This window comes from Dipodomys merriami, unplaced genomic scaffold (assembly GCF_024711535.1).
Source record: "Dipodomys merriami isolate MVZ:Mamm:240054 unplaced genomic scaffold, mDipMer1.0.p SCAF_5, whole genome shotgun sequence".
Taxonomy (NCBI): domain Eukaryota; kingdom Metazoa; phylum Chordata; class Mammalia; order Rodentia; family Heteromyidae; genus Dipodomys; species Dipodomys merriami.
Genome location: NW_027206068.1, coordinates 8,473,004 through 8,488,747, shown reverse-complemented (window position 1 = coordinate 8,488,747; position 15,744 = coordinate 8,473,004). Strand labels below are relative to the sequence as shown.

Genomic DNA, 15,744 nt, shown 5'->3' with positions numbered 1-15,744 from the left:
AGGGAGAGAAAGAGAGGGAGAAATCAGGGCAGGAGAAAGGCCTTTAGGGGACATTTAAGACGAAAATTAATGCACCTTGGCTCAAACATTTTCCAAGTCTCAGTTTCTTCAATTATAAAACAGGAATGATGATATCTATTTTATAAGATGACATTTAGCTCAAGAGTTTATACCTCATGAGAATTAAATATAACAATGATGTAAAGCACAAGAACTATATTAAGTGGTCAGTCAATATTGGCAATGATAGGGTGGCATAAGACCTTGGAAATTCTGCATATGAATGCTTTCCAAATCAATGAAATTAGATTAAGCAAGGTATTTAGCTGAGTCTGAGCTCTCCTAATTTAGTACACGAATGGAATAACATGGAAGGGAAAATGAAGGAGGGAAGAACAAAGTAATTAATTTTAAAATACCCTATTTTTCTTTAAAACCATCGATTCTTTGTTTCATGCCAGTCCTGGAGCTTGAACTCAGGGCCTGGACACTGACCCCAAGCTTTTTTTTTTTTTTTTTTTCCTTAAAGCTAGTATTCTACCACTGAGCCACAATTGCTGCTTTTTTTTGGTGGTTAGTTAAGAGTCTCATAGACTTTCTTGCCCTGACTGGCTTCAAACTGTGATCCTCAGATCTCAACTTCCTGAGTAGCTAGGATTATACTTGTGAGCCCAGCTTAAATCTTGAGTTCTTTATGTTAGAATCATTCAAGAAACTCTCCTCTCTTTCTATGTGCACCCATTCATCATTTATGAACTGCAAACATGTTCTAAACCATACATAGTTTCCCTAGGAAGTGTGCTTTGTATTATTGACTCATTTATTTATGAATTTTCTCGACTTTGTTTATTAAGTTGGAAAAGAAAGAAAAGCAACACAATTCAGGGAAAGCACAGAAAATATGGTACACTTCCTGAATTTGAGTGTCATCCTTGCTCAGAGGCCTTACTAATCTGTGAAGCATTCCAGTCTTAGCCTACATACAGCCAAACTGGCACAGAAAGCTTATTTTGAGATGTAAAGTGGAGGCCACAATCCTAAGTAATTCTGATTCAGATCTCTGGCAGATCCTTGGGACTGTGTTTTTCAAAAGCTCTCTAGGTCATTCTGAGACCCAGCAGCTGTTGGTAAACTTGGAGAGGGAAAATGCTTTGATTTTCATTTTCATAGACCCCTGTTTGGGAAAACCTCTTTAATAGACCATTTGTTAATGTTAAAGAAAAGCAAAACTCCTTTCAGAGTGGAAGGATTTAAGACAATGAACAGCAAATTTGATTGGCAAAATAAAAGCCAATCTTCATTGTGTAGCGGAATCTGGGCTGTTCACAAAAGGTCTGAACTTAAGTTGGGCATCACCTGTGATCACAGCTATTTGGGAGGAGGAAGGAGAATCTTGACTCAAGGCTAGCCTGAGCAAGACTCTATATCTGAAAAACAAACTAGAAGCAAAGAGTAGAGATTGTGTGGCTAAAGTGGTAGAATATTTCCTTCACAAGCAAGAGTCCCTGAGTTCAGTCCTGAGCCAGGAAATGAAGGGGGGCAGGTGCGTGAAGGGAGGTCTGTACTCCTTCTTAGCACCTGGTGGGATATACTTGACTCTAGAAGGACCTGTGTTTTTAATCCATCTTGAAATCACAACTGATAGTCTGTTACCTTTCCCCTATAAGAAAAACCTTTTTAATTTAGGCTTGCTCAGTATGCACTTTTATTAATACCCCAGAGAAATTATTTTTGTATGTGTTTTTTTCCTTAGAGAAGTTATATGTGCAGTTTGAACTTTAAAGTCTTACAAAAGAAATTCAGGTCTTTGCAGCTACAAACATGGACTTCTACTGGAAGAATAAGTAGAAACTGCCTGATTAATTTTGATGAAAATGAGAAATGTTTATAATTAGCAATTACTTTTTTGGCATCCACATACCTATCTTTTTGCCCTCTTTAAGCAAGCTCACATCTCTCAACATCTTATTTTAATTTAAGACAAATTTATTGCATCTGTATTACATTACTGATGCAATACATATGCCTATTGAAAAACTTAGAAAATAAAAGTAAAAGAGAAAGGAATAATTTATTGATAGTCTCACAAATACAAGTGTGATATATTTTCCTCTTTATAAGGAATTCATTTTGGGGGAGGTGGGTAAAGTGGTATTCAGGGCCATACTGGGCTGGCACTTTACCATCTAAGCTAAATATCCACCACTTTTTTTGCTTTTAATTTACATTTTAGATAGAGTTTTGATTTTTGCCCACGGCTGACCTTATGATTTCTTTTCTTTTCTTTTTTGTGGGTCCGGTCATGGGGCCTGAACTCTGGGTCTGGGCACTGTCCCTCAGCTCTCAGCTTAAGGCTAGTGCTCTACCACTTGAGCCACAGCGCCACTTCCGGCTTTTTTCTTTTTGCTTATGTGGTGCTGAGGAATCGAACCCAGGGCCTCATGCATGCAAGGCAAGTGCTCTACCACTGAGCTACCTTCCCAGCCCCTGACCTTATGATTTCTAAATAGCTAAATACAGATTGGGCTATGTATTCAGTTTTACATCATTGCAATTATATGATATACATAAAATTGCCTAAGCTGGTTTCTTAAAGTATGCTTAAAATATCTGCTACATATATGGTATAAGAAAAATATCAGTTGAAATTTATCCTCCAGAGAGTTTTTCCCCATAATTTTCTTTCTCTTTCATGTCCGTTTCTTCTTTCATAATTGCACACAAGCTGGGTTAAAGTTTGGTTAACACAAGAACATGCGCAGAATGTGACAGATATATATGTTACTTAGTGTGTGTGTAATCTTTCCCAATTAAGCCTCAATGACTCAGGACTCTCAGTATAACTTAAAGGTGTAGCAAAGTATCATTCATATTTCATGACAGAAGAAAGGGTCATTATGTTGCATTATGTCATTCTGCTTTTGTGTGGGGAAGATGGCTGTCACTATTAATAGCAAGTGCTGGAAGAGAGCACTATTCGTTACTGTTTTAAGTAGTCATTAAACATGCAAAAGATTTCCTCTGAACTTAGAGTTGAAGGATGTGGCTCAACAAGCCCATTTCCTGGCACTGAAAAGTGGAGAGCAGAGCCATAGCAGAGGCCATGCTGAAGGAAGTGTGGGCCAGGCTTTTTGCCCACACACGGCCCTACTGGGGAGCTCTTGAGCTCAGGTCCCAAACTTGAGTCCCTGAGGACTCCTCTTTTTTTAGTTGTAATGTCTTCTTTTTGGAGTCCTTCCTTGTCATCTAAATCTTGCTCATCTGAATATCTAGAGATAGCCTCAGGTAGGATAAAAGAATGTTTCACTTTTGGGAGCTGACACAAATTGAGAATGGCTTACTGTTGTCTTCCTGGACAAATTGAACATCACAGTGTGAGAATTCTAAATTTGAAATGTCCCCAAATCTGAAAGAAAGATTTATTTATTTATTTATTGTTGTTGTTGATTGTAGAGCTTGAACTCAGGACCTGGGAGCTGACCCTGAACTTTTTTTGCTCAGGGCTAGAGTTCTACCACTTTGAGCCACAGCTCCACCTCCAGTTTTCTGGTGGTTAATTGGAGATAAGAGTCTCAAGGACTTTCCTGCCCTGACTTTGAGACATGATCCTCAGATATCAGCCTACTGAGTAACTAGGATTGCAAGTATGAGCCACTGGTGTCACCTGGTGGGAAAGTGTTTTGAGGACTGACATGATTCTACAGTGGAAAATTCCATACTTGACCTCATGTGATGGGTCACAATCAAAGTATAAATACACTAAGAACAGTATAGGATCACCTTCAGGCTGTATACATTATATATATATATATATATATATATATATACACACACACACACACACATACACATATATGTATATATCAAATAGAAAAGAACATTCTGTTTGGACTTGGGCTCAATCCTCAAACCATCTCATTATGTTTATGCAAATACTCCATGATAATAAAAAAGTCCAAAACCTCAAAATACACACATATTTTATTCATACACACACATATACATGCACATACATATAATGATTTGGCAGTCTATTGATCCTGAGGCATTTTCTTCCCTTGAAAATATGTGAAATCTCCCTGTTAGCTTCCCTGAAGTGTATCAGCATAAATCTGTGACTATATAAAAAATCCAGGTACTTTGGTATTTTGACAATGAATTTCAGCTTCTTCTCATCTTATTTTATATTTAGACCACAGTCACACAGTTTGTTGATAATGCATTTGGCTGTAGTCTGAGACATTTCCAGACCACAGCCAGGTTCATAATTTTGCTTTGAAGAATCAGAAATTCCAAACAAATACAGATGGTTAAGCCATAAATGTAATTAACATTTCTGCTTTGCTGGATGTTACATTAAATATGACAATAATGCCAAGAGAAATGCATGAAAAATGTATTTGCATCCACACCTAGCTGCTTCCACATAGTTATAAGACAAAAGAATGAGGTTTGCATTGTGTATGTATGTATGATATACATATCAAGTTTATGTGAGTTAATCTACTTCTGTCTTTTGCCTTAACTGCCATACTTGTAGTGGCCAGGAAAATTAAAATCTTGGACAGACAAGTTGTATATATGTTAACTTTCTTACATATAATTATATATAATACTTGAGCATTAGTTTAGAAACTTTTTGAAGTATCGTGTAATTTTGTTTTCCTTTTTGGGCAAATGTGGGATTTTTCTTGCCCAATTTATCCAGAATATTTGCTTATTTATAATTTTATGGAAATAAGCATTCAGCTACAAGAGAATTAAAAAGGTCACTCACAGAAAGGATGTCTTATGTAATTTCAGGGGAGGAGGAAACCTAGCCCTGTTACTTAAAGATGAGGGCCCTGGGTCATGAAAGCATCTGGTATGGCCAGGACACATACTGAGAGGCTAGTTCAGCCCAGGGACAAGACTAACAGCACAGCTGGGACCAAAACCCCATTTGTTGTTGTCCCCAAAGTAGGAGCTCATTCACAATTTCCATTAAACATGTCAGTCACAAATTTTGAGAAAGATGGCCCGAGACTAAGGTGTGCAAAGACATTATCAGTGAGTACAATTCCAAACAGAGAGGGAATGAAAATCAGGAAAGAAAGTTCATGACGAAGGTCAATCTGTTGCTGTATCCCATAAGACCTTAAAGAAAAATTCTAGCGAAATATCCATGGGGCACTCAGTTATAAGCTGAACTGGGTCTCTTAGGGCATGACTATGCTATATATTAGGTACTATGTTGTCTAGGTACTATGTCTAATTGATCTTAGATAGCTATACAACGTTAGGATATATAATATACAAAATAGATAATTTTATGTATAAACTATGTGTAAAATTTATAATTTAATATATAAAGTATGTAATTTTATACATTATGTGTCTAACAGCCTCCAAATGCTCAACATTTGAAGGCCTAACCTCCTATACTACAGAATGTATTTGGAGATAGGATCTGTTGGGGTGGCCTTAATCTAATATGATGAGTGCCCTTAGAAAGACAGGACATTTGTACATACAAGAAGACAACAGGGATTCATGTGCACAGATAAAAGGCTGAGGGAGAGAGCAGCAGGAAAACAGCCATCTGTAAGCCAGGAGAAGTCTCAGGAGGAAACAAAAAAGTCTCCTTACAACATGAGAATTGTGAGAAAACGAATCTCTGTTTAAGTCCAAGATCCCAGTCTGTGTTACTTTGTTGTAGCAACTTAAGCAAAGTAATATGCTCTTTGATATGAGAGGAGAAAAAGCAGTGCTTTGTTTTGTTTCTGTAACCGGTATTTGAATTCAAGGCCACATGTTGGCTTGGCTTGCTTCTTCAGCGTGGTCTACCACTTGAGCCACTCCAGTCCAGCTTTTTGCTGGTTATTTTGGAGATGGACTCTCACAGATTTTTCTGCACCAGCTAGTCTTGAACTGATATCAGCCTCCTGAGCAGCTAGGATTACAGATTTGAGCCACGGACACCCAACTAAGACTCCTTGTTTTGATTCTTGGAGGGTACACTGCTCAGCACTCTGAGCTGCATATCTTTGGATGTTTAGAGATCTTATGCATGGGGATCATCAGATACCCCAGTTCAGGATGTGGCAGATGCATAGCTTGGCCTAAGTGAGGCCCTCATGGGGGACAGGTGTGAGAAAATGTGCAATAGTGGACTTCAGGGAGTAAGAGATGAGGAGGAGAGGGTGTCTTCATTAAGGGATAGGAAAAACTGAGAGGAGCAAGAGCAGATGTGAAATGGTGTCTGATACACAGGGCGAAAGTGGTGTTGATGATGATCATGGCAATGAATGATATTTATTTAGCTATCCTTTGTGTCAGGCATGAGTTTATATACTTTACACGAACTCTCTCCCTTTACACCAGCAAACACTCAAGGAATTAGATGCCATTGTTATCACCATTTTTTTTTTTTTTGTGCGGTGTGGGGCCTGAACTCTGGGGCTGGGTGTTGTCCCTCAGCTCTTCAGCTCAAGGCTAGTGCTCTACCACTTGAGCCACAGCACCACTTCAGGTTTTTTCTGCTTATGTGGTGCTGAGGAATTGAATCCAGGACCTCATCCCTGCAAGGCAAGCACTCTACCACTGAGTCACCTTTCCAGCCCCTTTATTATCACTATTTGACTGATGAAGAAACCAAGGTATGGAGTCTTGGGAACTTGCTGAAGGTCGTAACAGTTCAAACAACAGTGTTTGAGAAAGATAAACTTAGAGATCCCAAATACTAGAATTTCACACACAAGTTACTTGTTAAAGAAAATCTAGGGAATTCTATGCTTGAGATGATCAGAAGTTCAGAAAGGCCCAGTTGCTGCACAAGTCCGATGATAGAGCCAATCTCTGCACATTCAAATTCCAACTCAGCTGCTAATGCACTCTGAGGCTTTGGGAAATTTAGTCAACATCTCTGGGCCTCATTTCAGATTTGTGGATTATAAAAGCACCTTCCTTATGAGTTGTTGAAAGGACTAAGCTATGTAATGTAACATAAACTGCTCTCTGTGTCTGGTAAGTGCTAGGCATTTTTATTCTTATAATCTTTAAAAATATTGAACTGATGTGATTCGTTTTACAGTAAATTTAATCTGAACAAAATTCTTGAACATGACATGAGCATCTCCAAATTTTTGTTACACTTCCTTTGCTATATAAGCTAAGGGACAGATTCTTCTCTAAGTCGTCAGCTGTTCAACATCACATTGCCAGCATCATAAATGAAGTCACCATTTGGCAGATAATTGCTTGGCATGAGTGATTCTCACTAACAGGGAAAATTTTTTAAAAAAAAGAAAGAAAGAAAATCCCCATAGCAATCCACTAAGCATTTCAGACACATGGCTCAGCAGTATTTTTTCGGCTCTGAAGCTTTTCTTTGTTTTGTGTGTGTACCAGTAGTGGGGCTTGAACTTTGGGCCTGGGCACTGTTCCTTTGCTTTTTTGTTTAAGGCTAGTGCTCTACCACTTCAGCACATGGCAGTTTTGGGTGGTTAATTGGAGATAAGATTCTCTTGGACCTTCCTTTCTGGGTTGTCTGTACACTAGAGTTGTTAACAAACTGCATTTGCTCCACATACTTCCTAACCCATTGTCCAGGCTTCAAATGGCAAAAGGCAAGACCTTACATAATTTATGATGTACCTTCAAATATGCCACCTATATACAGTCTTTATAGAAGATCCCAAAGGATTTTGAAGGTAAAGAGAATGAGGCCCAGGACATTAAATAATTTGTTCAAGGTCACACAACTTTAGGAATCAGGGCCAAATTTTAAAACACATCTTCTCTCCATTGGTGGAATGTATATGCGGTATGTCATAGTATCTTCCAACATCAGAGATAGTGATGATGGTATTCTAATGACTCAGTTCCTTCCATGAATGGTCCATATTAATCCAATTATTTCTGATTGGATCTTGTTTACAACTCTGAACCAATTTTGCAGCCAGGGAAGTATAAAGCTTCTAATTGGTCAGGTATAGTCATAGCTTCCTTCTGAAATTTGGGATGCCATCAGCTTCTCAAATTACACAGCTAAAAATGAAGCAGTCATGTAAGAATGGAAAGAGAAAGATAAAGAACAAAGAGAGAACAAAGATACATAGAAAAAAAAGAAAATTCTCATTATGAGTGGAGAAACTACTTCCCCTGAAATATACTTCGAAGATCAGTTACTTTAAAAGGTTTTGTTTCTGGGCTGGGAAGGTGGCTCAGTGGTAGAGCGCTTGCCTTGCATTCTCAAGGCCCTGGGTTTGATTCCTCAGCACCACATAAGCAAAAAGAAAGAAGCTGGAAGTGGCGCTGTGGCTCAGGACAGCGCCCAGGCCCAGAGTTCAGGCCCCACGACCGGACCCCCCCCCCAAAAAAAAAAAGGTTTTGTTTCTATCTTGTCTTCATTAGATTTAATTTTTGCAAAGGCATCAGTTTTTCCTTGAACATATGTCAAGCCAAATAGGAACTCAAGGAAGGTTGAGAGAAGCATAACAATGAAAGCTCAATCAATTTATTACTGGGGTTTCTGGAGACTGTATCATATGGTATGTTTGGGTCTTAGCTCAAATAACACAAGTTCATCCATCTTTGGGACATGAAATAAGAATTTAGATCTCACAAGTGAAGAGAAGCTCAGGACAAAGACAAATGGGTGGGCCTGCCATGTTTCTGGCTCTGTTGATTTGATTATGCCATCTAGTTTTCTGTTTCTTGACCTTTGAGTCTCAGGCTTCATAATTGGGATATATTTCCCTTTTGGGGTATATATTATTGGCATCTTTTTGGCTTAGAGAAGCTACTCAAATGGTTGTTTTTCTTTCAGAAAAAGTTTTGGATTATATTATGTTGCCCAAAACTTTCTCCTCGGTTGTCATAGCAACTTCCTTATTGCAAGAGCTCGAGGTTAGCCTAGAATTTGACAAGTAGATGACTTCCAGACAGAGGAGCTGGTTTAGGATATTTGGACCTGGGCACAAGGTTTTTACTGTACTCTAAATTAGGTTATATAATTTGCAAATCATTTTGATATAAATAAGCTAACTTCTGAACGGAACATGGAGTGTTTGGTTACATCGCAGGCCCTACAAGGAAACATTCAGTTGATTCATTTACATTCTGCCAATTTCAACCAGTAGCTGACGAATTAACCTATAATTGGCATGGAAAGAACGAAAGTTGTCTGTACACTGCCGTTGTTAACAAACTGTTTTTACTTGACATACTTCCGAACCCATTGTCCTGTCGACAGGATTCCAAAGGCCTGGTCCATCTTATTACTAACCCTCTGACCCCAAGCATGTCTCTTACAAACTGCTGGGACCACTGTGTAGAGGAATGTGATTTGCAAATACTAATTTGCTCAAAGTAAAGAAGTGTGCTGATTAAATTCCTGTTAAATTGGGGGTTGCAGCCTTTTATTTTTCACATCTAAAATTTGTGCTTCATCACATTTGTCTTTGATTGATTCACCTTTTCCTCCTCCTCTTCCTCCTCCTTTAACTCAGGGTTTCTTTCTTGGTTGGCTTTACCACTGGAACCATACTCCCTGATTCTACCTTCTTAATTAGCATTTGCATGCTTATGTTTTAAAAAATATTGTTTACAATTGTGTCTTTTTGGCAGAGTTATCTCTAGCTCTACTTATTGAAACTGAAGTCTATGTTTTTAAGTCATCATGTACGGGAAATTTTTTTTCTAAAATATTTGTTGTGGTGTAATTTATACAATACAAAATCCACCCATTTAAGTAAATGATTTTTAGCACATTAAAGAACTATATAACCATAATTATAATCCTGAATCACAACATTTTAATACACTCCAAAGTTACTTAGTATCCATTTGTAGTCACTTCTTATCTATACTCCTAGCTCTAAAAAAGATATGTATCTTCTTACTTTTAGAACTACTTTTTGAAGTTTCTTTTGGGATTTTTTTAGAATGACACCATCCCATTTGTTAGGAAATGGAATGACCTGGAAAAAAATTATATTAAGTGAAGCAAGCCAGGCCTAAAGAAACAAAAGTCCCATGGTTTCCCTTATCTGCAAAAACTAGTATATGTCTAGGACAAGCAGAAAAGGTCAAAAGCTTTGTACAAATGACCATATAAGCTGATACTAAGCGAAATGAACCCCAAGATAGGGACACAAGAGATTTTATCTTTCTTGCTGTTCTTTTTAATGTACTTATAATGTACTATGTGGTATTTTTGTTTCTTTTGTATGTTCATCCTCCATGGTATAACCCCTGTTGTCTCCATTTTTTATTCTGGTGTCTTTTGGGATTTTTGTATACCACTATTCCAGGAAAGAAAAAAAGAAAGAGAGAGAGAAGGAGGGATGTGGGAATGAGAGAGAGAAATAGAGAGAGAGAAAAAAAGACTGATAAAAAGAAAAAAGAGAGGAGGAGGGAAGAGAGGAGGGAAGGAGAAAGGAACAAAGGAAGAGAGAAGAATGAAAGAGGGAGTAAAGAAGGGAAGAAAGGAGGAAATAGGGGAAGGAAGGAAATCCCTTGTTTTTCCTTGGTTAGGAAAGTAAGATATACTCATTTGGAAGCAGATTTCAAGGAAAGTACTTTGAAAAGATATATAATTTGGGGCTGGGAAGGTGGCTCAGTAGTAGAGTGTTTGCCTTGCATGCATGAGGCCCTGGGTTCAATTCTTCAGCACCACATAAGCAGAAAAAGCCTAAAGTGGGACTGACGCTCAGGTGGTAAGAGTGCTAGCCTTCAGCTGAAGATCTGAGGGACAGCACCCAGACCCAGAGTTCAGGCCCCAGGACCGACCAAAAAAAAAGATATATAATTTATAACAGGAAACACGCTATTAATATTTTGCTAGGACATTTAGGTTATTTTTATAATCTTTTTAATAATAAATACTTATGTAGAAAATCTAGAAGGTACTAAGGAGCACGAAAGAGGTGAGAATATAATCTGTAATCTCACTATCCATAGGAAATGCAAGTCAAAACAACATTGAGATTTCACCTCACCACAGTTAGAATGGCTATAATTAAGAAAATTAATAACAACAGATGCTGGAGGGGATGTGGCCAAAAGGGAACCCTACTGCATTGTTGGTAGGAGTGTAAACTTGTTCAACCACTTTGGAAAGCAGTATAGAGGTTCCTCAAAAGACTACACATAGAGCTCCCCTATGACCCAGCAATCCCACTTTTGGGAATTTACCCAAATAATCACAAAAAAGGCCATACTAAAGCTACCAGCACAACTGTGTTTGTAACAGCATTATTCACCATACCTAAGATATGGAACTAACCCAGATGCCCCTCAGTAGATGAATGGATCAAGAAAATGTGATACATATATAAATATATATATGTATATATAGGAATTCTATGCTCCCATCAGAATGACACTGCCCCATTTGTAAGGAAATAGAAAGACTTGGAAAAAATCATATTAAGTGAAGTAAACCAGACACAAAGAAATATAGGTCCCCTGATTTCTCTTATTTGCAATCATTAGAATATGTCTAGGATAATCTTATCAGATGAAAAGCTAAAAATCTATGTACACATGACCATATGAGATGATGCTAAGAGAAATGAACCTCAAGATACGGTCACAAGAGGTTTTTCTTTGTGTTTGCTGTTTTTAATGTAGTATGTGATTTCTTTCTTTGTTTCTTTTGTATGTTCTTCCTCCTATGGTGTATCCCTGTTGCCAATGTATTTGATTTTGATATCTTGCATCTTGTATATACGTTTATCTAATTTGGGGAGGGGAAAGGGAATAACAAAATGCTAAAACAAGGACACAGGATGACCCTGGCAACAATGATACTCATAAGACAATATGTTGGAAATTAACATTGTGGGGGGAGTTAGGGAAGTGGAGGAGGGAAGGGATGCTGGGAGAAAAACAAAGGAGAGGGGTAACAATTCCTTACAAGAAATATACTCATTACCTTACTGATGTAACTGTAACCTCTCTGTACAGCATCGTTACAAGAAAATAAAAATTTTAAAAATGGCCTAAAGAAGCTCAGTGGTCCATAAGAGTGAGCAGTGATTTCTTTCTTAGAGTTCCATGGATGGGCTCAGGAAGTTCTGCCTAAGGCTGCAGACCAATTTTAGGTTTGTTGGTGCTTGGGTTCAGTAGTTACAAGGAACATGTCTGCTCTGTTCAGACAATGAGTGGAAACAGGTCACATCTTTTAAGGCTGAGGTCATGCCTGCCATGTTCCATCAGCCAAAACAAGGTACATGGAGAAATCCACCTTCCTTGGTGATACAAGGGGAGAGGAGAAGTCAACATTTACTGAATAATATTTCAACACACAAAATCTTTTTAGGCTTAGATACTTAATAGACTTAGATACTTTAATACTTTGAATTAAAAAAGAAGAGCCTAATGGTTAATAATACTCAGAAGTATCTTATGTCAAAAACACTATTTTTGCATCAAAAGAAAGATATAGAAAGGGGAAATATAAATAGTTATAGGTTATTAATTGCATTTAAAATTGCTTGATGTTAAGTGACAGTCAACATACCAAATAATTTGATATTTATACTTTGATTTTTCCTCTCTTTGTAATAATTTGTTTCTGTTACAAATGGTTTATTTTATTTCTAGTATACACATGGAAGACTGTTCAACATTCTTCATTACTAGAGTAATTAAAATCCAAAATAAGATACTTCACATGCATTAGGATGCTGTTATTTAGAAAAATGAAGTAACAGTTGTTGGAGAGTTTGTAGAGGATAAGACTCTTTTTTGGGGGGGGGGGAGGGTCCGGTCGTGGGCCTGAACTCTGGGCCTGGGCGCTGTCCCTCAGCTCTTCAGCTCAAGGCTAGCACTCTACCACTTGAGTCACAGCACCACTTCGGGCTTTTTTTTCCTGCTTATGTGGTGCTGAGGAATCGAACCCAGGCCTCATGCATGCAAGGCAAGTGCTCTACCACTGAGCCACCTTCCCAGCCCTGAGGATAAGACTCTTGTACACTCTTGATAGGAACAGAAAATGATGCCACCTACTATAAAAAACAGCATGGTGATTCCTCAAAAAATTAAAAATAAAATTGTTACACATTTCAGAAACCCCACTTGTGGTATATATCCAAAAGAATTGAAAGCAAAAACTGGAAGAAATATTTGGACAGCCTTATTCATAGTAATGTTCATAACAATGCCAAAAAGTGGAAGCCACCCAAGTATTTATTGAAGGATAAATGGACAAATAGATGTGATATATCTATACAATGGAATATTATTCAGCCTTAAAGATGAAGGGAATTCTGACATATGGTATAAATTTAGAGACATGATTGAATGTGAAGAAAAGCTAGTCACAAAAATAGAAAACTATCCTGTAATTCCACTTGTAAAAGATGCCTTTGGCAGTCAAGTTTATAGAAACAGCTGAATGGCAGTTTCCTGAGAATGAGGAAAGGAGAAAATGGAGAGTTGCTATTAACACCTCTAGCCTAGCTTTCTGCTGGTTATTTTGGAAATGGAGTGTTGTGGACTTTTCTATTCAGGCTGGTTTCAAAGTTCAGTTCTCCTGGTATCTGCTTCCTGCATAGCCAGGACTATGGCTATGATCCACTCATGTCTAGATGTAGGATTATTTGTTTGGTTGGAAGTTTCCCAGTACTGGGGATCAAACCCAGGACCTACGCATGCCAGGCAAGAGTTTTACTACTAAGCTGTGCCTCAGCTGTTTTAATTTTTATTTCAAAGATGAATAATGAAATCAAATGCATTTTGACTTGGCCTTTTCTTTCCCATACCTGCTTTCTGTGTATAAATTGTCTACTTACAATGTTTCACCAGCATTCTCTTGGGACAGTACCACACTATGGTCAGGACAATGGAAGCAGACCATTGTGAGAATATATTGGGCTAACTTAAAATGAGAAAATGAAACCAACTAACTCTCTGCACCAGGATTCTAGATATCGATTATAAAACACTCTCTACCCATCACAACCAGGGCTGACACCTCCCTTGTCCACAGTCCCTTCACTTTTCTTATTGGTCTATACATTCTTGATATATTACACATTTATTTATATATTTATTTACATATTATTACGCATTCAACATTTATGTTATTTAGCATTTCATTTTATGGATGCTTTTAAGGTTGCTTTGAATAAATGATTTATTGACATGTTGAAAAGTCAAAAGATATACAAAAAGTGAGGAGGGAAAAGCAGTCCTCTGACCCTAGACTTCAGGTACCTCAATGCATCCATATGTGTAACTTCCCCTGCATCTTGCCAAAAAGAGTTTATGCTGTGCCAGTAGCTCACACCTATAATCTAGCTATTCAGGAGGATTAAATCTGAGGATTGGGGTTTGAAGTCAGCCCAGTCAGGGGTCAGGAAGAATTAACCAACAAAAAGCCAGAAGTAGAGCTGTCATTAAAGTGGTAAAGTGGTAACCTTGTGCACCACAAGCTCAAGGAAAATGCCCAGGACCTGAGTTCAAATCCTAAGACTGGCAAAGAAAACAAAAAGTTCATGGAGAAGCAAATCTCCTCTTTGAATGAAATAAATAGAAGCATATGATAATACCACTCAGTGCTTTGTTTTTCACTCAGTAGTAAATGTCAGATATGCTTCCATGTCTGACATATCTGCCTTTAAAACTTCCATTTTTTTCCTGAATAATGTTTCATTGCATGCATGGATGCAAACTGAGTTTATCATTTCCCTACTGATGGACACAAACAATATTTTATGTGTCCCAGAAATCTAAAGAATAAATTTCTAGTGGTGGAGTTTTTGATTTAGAAGACTTGTGGATTTGCAAAGTTGATATTACTAAATTGCCCCACATGCCTTATCAATTTATACTTTCAGTAATTATGAAGGACTACTTGTTTACCACAGTATGACTGTTTACCAAGTTCTTAGTTTAAAAACATACTTTGCTAAGCTATTTGCAACTTGTTGACATCATAACATGTTATTCTTAAAGAGTTCAGCATGCTTAAAACATTCTCTAAGTCAGGTGGTGGTGGCTCACACCTATAAACCTAGCTACTCTGGAGGCTGAGATCTGAAGATCGCAATTCAAACCAGGCAGGGCAGAGTTTATGAGACTCTTATTTCCAATTAACCAGCAGAAATCTACAAGCAGGCATGTAGCTCAAGTAGTAGAGTACTAGCCTTGAGTGAAAAAGCCAAGCAGAAGTGAGAAGCCTTTGAGTTTGAATCCCAGCACTCTCGTACACAGAATTCTGCACAATCCTAATATTGTTATTAATGCTATGAGACTTTAAGAATTTCATAACATGATTGAATAGACCTTGCTATTTAAATTTCCCTAATGGTTTCACTCCTTTATAGATATTTTACTTTTGGGAACCAGGAGTACATGAAACTTTATTTGCTGTGTTTGGTATGTATCTGTAGTTTCTCTTTGGATTTTCACATGTGATGTAACAGTTGTTGGAGACACCATGCTAACCACCTTGTAGAAAGTCTACCATTCTCAGTTCACTGGTTTGTTTCTTCCTGGTGTAACCAGCAACATTCAGGTGACAAGGAAATGTGCCCTTATTTCCTAGCATTCAGATGTGTGCAAGCATAGTTAAAGACAGCTAACTCTAGCATCCCCCCTCTTTTATATCTGATTATTTTGTTCTTTTGTAGGAGTTTGATGCTCTGCACATGAATGTTTTGACAATTACTTGTATTGTAAATATCTTCATTTGTGGTTTGACTTTTTGCTTTCATTGTAATATCATTTGATGTGGAGATGAGCAGAAATAAC

At 37.8% G+C, this 15,744-nt stretch overlaps 1 non-coding gene across 1 annotated transcript; it reads right to left on the bottom strand.

Annotated features, from left to right (window-relative positions):
* Window positions 1-895: 895 nt before the first annotated feature.
* LOC138810250 (U6 spliceosomal RNA) lies at window positions 896-998 on the bottom strand. Its single transcript, XR_011367060.1, has one exon. It is a non-coding gene; the product is annotated as a U6 spliceosomal RNA (small nuclear RNA).
* Window positions 999-15,744: the final 14,746 nt, after the last annotated feature.